Here is a 7597-nt window from a genome sequence, read left to right on the forward strand (position 1 = left end):
AAGTAGCCATTACGATTTGAGAAAAAAAAGTCATTATTGAAGACCCCTAATGTGGATATACGTTCAGTTAATACAGGCTTGATGCTAAGTTTAAGCATTTATTAGCGAACGCAGAAAGCCTTTTTCACATGGCGTCCAGTAAGACGATTTTTATTCCACCACGCATGTGCTGAAAAGTATTGAGTCTTCGTCTGCATTATCATTTTAGCTAGTTTCTTGAAATAAGGGAAAGTTTCCTCGGATTACTAGCTAGCAGTATTGACTTCATTGAATAGTATATTCATATCGAAATGAACCCGAATGTTTTCGGCTGACACTCGTCAGCAAGTGTTGGATAATTAACAATGTTCTTTCCAATTCACTACTAGTTGCTGACAATTAGGCTACCCCTGACGAGTGTCAACCGAAAATATTCGGGCTCATTTCAATATCAATATTAACGGTATATTGTAGCTCTGTACCTTCAAGCAGCTCCTCAAGTATTGACTTAAAGGGGCACTGCGCTCTAAAAATGATGTGGTCTCAAATTGAAGGTAAAAACGAACAAAAATGTTTGGCCTCAGCCATTTCCTTCAGAACGCCACCGTAATGGAGCTGCAATTTATTGAAATTTCTACAAGACCAGCTGCCGCGGCTGCTTAACCCGTTACATGGCGCGATGTCTTCATCGTCGCACTTGCTCGACGCGATAAGGCAGTCACGCAGAGAACGAAACTTAGACACATTTCCTTCATAACATCGGCTGACAACTATCTAAAATTCGTTCTCTGCGTGACTGCCTAATCGCGTCGAGCAAGTGCGACGGTGAAGATATCGTGTCATGTAACGGGTTAAGCAGCCGCGGCAGCTGGTCTTGTAGAAATTTCAATAAATTGCAGCTCCATTACGGTGGCGTTCTGAAGGAAATAGCTGCGGCCAAACATTTTTGTTCGTTTTTACCTTCAATTTGAGACCACATCATTTTTAGAGCGCAGTGCCCCTTTAAGTACGATAGGCTACTTTTGACTTGCCTCCAAATGCGCTGCTTCTTTAGGAGTGACATACGACATAACATGTCCTATTAGCTGAGCATACCAGGAGTGGATACTTTGACGCTGTAAAGTACTCGGATTTAATGCGTTGTTGATTAGATTGACAAGGGTTGTTATGTATTAGATATGAAGTGGTTGAAATACTTGATTACACCGTCACTTTGAGTCTTCCTACCCTGGTGAACCACGCGATAATTTCAACTCAGAGGTATTTTATTGTTGGTCCGTACTCCAGTATACCAGGCGATACGCACAAGAAACGCCTTCTTTCATCAACAATAAGTACATACCAACGATGGCATGCATTTTGAAAGGCACGGCATGCCGACAAGATGCCGTTGATAGATTGGACACGACTTGTTACTCGACGCCGCAATCGCAGACGAGCAAATGGAAACATTTTCCAACACAATCCCGACAGTTCAAAGATTAAAATCTTCATTAAACGTGAACCATGTCGAACCCTATTGAAAGGCCCCACAGGTAGCTCACTTTGCAACGTCAAGTCTGACGCGTGTGACGTGTTTGGCCTGTCGCTCGCGCACGCAGTCATCGGCAGTTCTGCGAAGTGCGAACTTGGCGTGATACGGTGTCTGTTCTCGCGGTTCTTATATCAATCTGACTCGCATACTTTTCAAACTGCGAATTATAAATATTAAATAGTTTTGTCTGCCAAACTTCTCGAATAGAAGTAAAAGGGGTCTTAAGTCATAGGCCATAGTCACTTCACTAAGAATAGTTTAAGAACTGAACAGATTGCTGTTGTGGTGATGTTTGCATCTTCTGTATTTTACCTTCACTAATTCAATAGCGCAGCAGTAAGAATTTGCTAATGAAAGGGCTTGAAATTGATATGTGTCGCATTTAAAAATTTTCCGTAGTAGTCTGGCTTGAGTGGACCTGGACAGCTGAAGTCACAGTATTTGGGATTTGCGGTAACCAATAAAATGCGTCACGATTGACGCTGCACCAGGATTCATTTTACAGCTTCTAGACGCATTACCAGGTATGTAACAAGCCCGTGAATCGGTGTGCACGGCGTGAGCTGAGCTCAGATCACATGCGCCCAGGTTTTTGTCATCCACGTTTCCAGACCCACAGGAGTAGAAACTTTAGATTCTGTTCATTGTGCATGTTTTCACGACTAGTAAGAACTTGACAGGTCGTATACACTATACAGTCATAAAACCTCTTTCGCGAAGTGATAATATCGTCCATCAGTACCAAGTATAGATAAGGACGCGATATGCTAGACAGCTCGAGCGGGAGGCTGATATCCACAAATTTTAAGACACGTGGACAAGATTTTCCTAATGCCCGGGTATTTTATTTCAAGTAACTGAAACGGTGATATCGCCAATGTTTCTGACGTGTTAGTGTGGAATTGGAATTGGTAGATTTCGAATATGGTTAGTTGGTAACCGATATATGTGTGATTGTGATACCACCTTAACAGCGCTGTTTGATCGAGATCATTACATTTTTTTCGGGCCTGATTTGACGAATTTTGAGCAAATCGCCTCATCGTTGTTGGTTTGCGCAGAATTATGCCGCTGTAGTCACCTAAATTTTGAGAATCTGATTGGAAATGCTGATACCCTGCGTAGCGACGGTATGCAATGTAAAACTCTCAGTCGGTCTTTACTGGTTTCCCTGCCTTGTGGCTTGTCCTTTCGATAAAATACGCATTATAGCCTTCTCGCGTTGCTGAGCCGGAATGCATAAAACAAATATCTACCAAATGGTATTATTTGGTCACCATGTTATCGCTGAATGCAAATAAGTTGGAATAAGTATTCCATTATTTTATTCACTGAGCTTGATATCAGCCGTGTCGGCGTGAAGTTACTTGTGAAATATACATCAGCAGTCAGCAGTGCTGCATCAGGAGTGCACGGTGTACAGGTGGCTGTTTTAAACATACCGCAAAACAGACTATAGGCCTATATGCAAATTACATACGTTAGATATGTGATTCTCCGAGTGCGTAAAACAAATATCGACCTTAACTTACTGATTTATGTACGTGTTGCGGCGATTACTGGCTTATCGGACGCGCTGCAAAATGGCAATATTTGGTCACCCTGTTATCGCGGATAAGCCCGCTGTATGCAAATAACTTGGAATAAGTATTCCGTTATTTTATTCGTTGAACTCGATATCAGTCGTGTCGCCGTGAAGTTGCTTGTGAAATACACGAAATACATCAGAATTTCTGCATTGGGAGTGTACGGTGTACAGATCCGGATATCTTGAATACACTGCAAGAAGACAGACTATAGGCCTATATGCAAATTATTGGTTGGTTGATACGTTATAAATGTGATTCTCCGTTTCCGAATGCTTCATTCCAGACCAATCCATCAGAATTGACTATGTAAGTACAGTTGTGTTGCTGTGTAGGGCTGGGCAAAATCGAGTACCAGAGTGATTCGATTCTGAATGAGGTATTACGCTTCGAGTCGAGCATTCGAGTATCGCCCATTGTGACGTCACAACAAAATGTACTCCGTCTAAGTTCAAATATGTACCTTTTATGCCACCACAAAGAAGATATAATGCCTGTTATCCGTCACATTAAAGATACTTTGGTAGTTTTTCGACCATACCGATTTGATTGCACTTTTGACAATGTTTTGGGATGATCATAACGTTCGTAGCTTTGTGCTATGTCTCGTATACTGCGACACGGCCAATCACGGTTTCAGGGCTTCCTCAGTGGAAAATAGTATCAAAACTATAATTCTCGTTAGTAAATTAACTTTCAGTAGCGAGTAGCGTATAATTACAGTACTCGAAAAAAATCGTCTTTTACTACTCGACTCGAATAATTAAAATTATTACTCGATTCAGATTCGACTACTCATTGTGCTCAGCCCTTGTGACTTTCAGTTAGGCATAGTCGTAGTCATATTATGGTCAGTCATAATCATAGGCGCCGAACGCTAATTTTCCTTAGGTATGCGGGTTCGATGACGTCACAAAAGAATGACGTCATAATCTGACGGAATTGATAATTAGGGTTAATATAGCATCGATTCATGAGGGTTAAGTGCATGCGTAAATGCCGATTATATATTCTCCTAGTGTTAACGAACTTGTGCGTATGTTAAGCTTTTTAGCGAGTCCGGAAGTGCTGTCAATTAGCGAGTCGCTCGCGAACAATTAAATACGCTGGTTATCAACGCGTATTACGTAACCTCGGCGACGATTTGCGCAAGGCCAAATATCCGAGTTGTTATGGAATCTGTTCTATAATGGCACCGATTTCAGGTTGTTCAAACCTTTCTAGTCTTTTACAACTCAAGCCTTGACACACATCTTCTGATGGATATGTTTAGGTATTAGCGGAATCCAATTACGCACGCACGGTGGACGCCAGTGATGAGCGGATAGTGCTTTTCGAGACTCCGAATCCCTCCGACAACTTTAGTGTCTAAGGAAAACTCCCTCCGACTCCGAACAGCTCAATCCCAGACTCCGAGATACTCCGACGAATCTCGTCAAGTATCCGAAACAGTGGCAAGCATGGTACACTTGGTAATGTGCTTTACTAAATTAATGTGATAATATGGTTGGCCTCATAGTATTGTCTACTCTCCAGTCCCCAACTGCAGTGCAGATGTCTGATTTTTATGCACTTGGCAATCATTTTTACATGTTGCCTGTCATATTACAATTTTACAAGGTGTCAACTGTCTGTGTTTTGGTTTGTAAACATAATTAAGATTGTATTCTGGTCAGAGCTATCCAAAGATACCGGAGACAAAAGTTACAATACTCCAAAATTCTCCGAAAAAATATCTGTAGTAAGCTCCGACTCCGCTCTGACTGTCACAAAATCGACAAAACTCCGCTCCGAATCCACTCCGACTCCTCTCCGGTGCTCATCACTAGTGGACGCACAATCGCACATGTCTGCGGACATTCGATGTCATTCAGTTTAGCGATGTCACTCTTTAATTACAGTCGCCAATCAGCATACACCTATAACTGCATTGTCTTCAAGCCATCGACAGATTGGAGCCAACGCATGCTAGGCTCGAGACGCGATGGTTGGCCACTGACCAGTGGCCACAGGCCAGCGATGATATCTTTCATACCAGGCCTGTTGCAGATGCGATTGTGCAGGCAAGCGATGATTTCGTGCCCGTCAATGCAGATGTGATAGTGCAGGCTAGCGATGGTACAGTACGCATCGGGCCTACTGCTGATGTGATTGTTCAAGCCAGTGAAACTAGGCTTGTTGGAGACGCGATAAATCAGGCAAGCGTCCCAAGCGACGATTGCCGAGCGCACGGCAATCAATGACATAAATTCGCGATCGTCTCAGCGGGATATCGCGTCGAGTTACATTGTGCACAGACGAATCTCGCTAATTGGCAACACGCTTCTCCCTAATTGCCCGCTCGCAACGGGTTACCTCGCTCACATAAGCGGCAGCAGGTAATATCGTTAACGGAAATACATTTTGTTCTAAATAACACAATCGGGGTTTATGCCGATGCAAGCCAAACGGAATACTAGGTATGCTGCATACCTAAAAAAATGTCTAGGTATGCGTGGCATACCTGACATACACAGGTTCGGCGCCTATGGTCATAATCGCGCTGGAATATATGTTTGGACTTGGAGGATATCTTGATATGCTAACGTGATCTCAAATTGAAAAACTGCTTTACAAAGCAGATAATGAGCATTGACTATCGGATTCGGAGTTGAAATAAAAATTCAGCTTATAGGTATGTCTTGTATAGAAATTTTTGTGTATTTAAAACCTAATATATAATCTTTTCGGACCGTATTCGGGATTATTCGCTAATTAGACCGAGCCAAGACCTTGACGTTTTCAATGATATATAATGGGGTATAAGGACGACACGTTACAGAGCCCACAGGTGAGATGTAGCAACCAAATGAAGTCGAAGAAAACAAATCTCTACTTTACTTTGATGATGTAGTAATCCTGCCTATTCTCCTGATGCGAGTTTGACACCGTAATCAAAATGCAAGCCCGAAATCAGTCTTGTTACCGATTAAGTTATGGCCGTTCCAAAATCCTGATCCTTTACAGCAGAGCTGTGAAGTTGTGCACTGTGTATTGTGCATACCGCGAAAAAGTGTATTTGTAATATAGCTTATTGTCTTGCACAATTGAGCAAAAATATATCGGGGTGAGAGAAGAGACAAAATACATTTACTAAACCATGCAGAAGCTGACTTTGCACATTAAATGTTTGTGTCAAAATTTTATGAATGACCTGAATTTTTTTCGCATTTCGCGATGTTTACCAGCCATTAATTACTGTTATGTGAGGCCCAATTTCGAGTTTTTTAGATAAATCCAGCCAACACTGTTACTTTTTCGTAATAAGATTACAAGGTTACGGGATCCGACCGTAGCGTATCCATTGGATTGTGGGGGTCGGAACTCCACTTTGTCCAGTTGCGCCTATGTTTGCCAAGGATGTTTCAATCGCCTACCGTTTATAGTAGAATATAGAACGGTACCGGCTATCGGTTTCTATACATCTGTGATGCAATTTCGAAAAGGCCCGCAGATTATTATCACCGGAGAAACGTTTTACCGTAGGCCTACATCTCCGGTTTGCGCCAAACACTGAAAGCTATCATATCTGCATTGAAGGGTAAATTTCCGTTACTGGTGCTAGAGTTTTGTCCGTCGAGAACCAACATCTCATCGCTGACACCCTTCTACCAAATCAACGAAATAACTACCTTCGAATGTTATGTGGTAATGTTGTAACGTAAATCACTCTTATTAAAAACAATTATGAGCGCGAGGACAATTTTTATGATATGAGATGACGACAATAAAGTACACGCCGACCACAGAAAAGTAGAAGTTGAGCTATCAAAACTATTGCGCGCCAAAGAAAAATTTTACCTAGAAATAATTTTTCGTGTCACTTTCTGTAACAAAAAAATGAATTGAGCTACCGTCTGTCGAGCAGTTGAACTGCGCAGTTTCGTTGAATCCATACGATAAGTAAGCACTAAGCACTAAGCAGCCATGCTTGGTAAGATCCGGGTACTTATTGAAGTGAAAATACAATTCTTGGAATATCCGGGCTGCAAACTGAGTATTTTCCGTTCTCATGGATGCTAATCCTTAAGCAACTGGTTAATCGCAGCGTGAACCCTCATTGCAGCTTACACGGGGACCACGACGTATTATCAATTGCCTTTGAATATAGCCGTGTTTTCCTGTGTATTCTTATCGAATTTAGTACGGGATTAGGAAGGCTTTAACGGCTTACGTACTATAGTCGTGGAGAGAACAGTGGCGCTCGATCTATTTTCTGACATTGTGGAGTACAGGACTCTCTCAAATTGACACAGTAGCATGGGTTGTAAGCTTATATTTATTAGTGAATAACGTATTTACCCGATATATATTGTGGAAAATTCTATGCGAACAGAACACAACGTCAGCATGGCCCTATAGAAGTAGCAGTCGGCAGTGAAGTATACTGATAGGTAGGATATCCGCAGCCCAGTATAAGCACCAAGCAGCTAAGGAACAAAGTCGCTTTGATCACCAA

The sequence above is a fragment of the Botryllus schlosseri genome, chromosome 2 (assembly GCF_051294905.1).
Source record: "Botryllus schlosseri isolate E-star chromosome 2, Bs_hap1, whole genome shotgun sequence".
In the NCBI taxonomy this organism is placed as follows: Eukaryota; Metazoa; Chordata; class Ascidiacea; order Stolidobranchia; family Styelidae; genus Botryllus; species Botryllus schlosseri.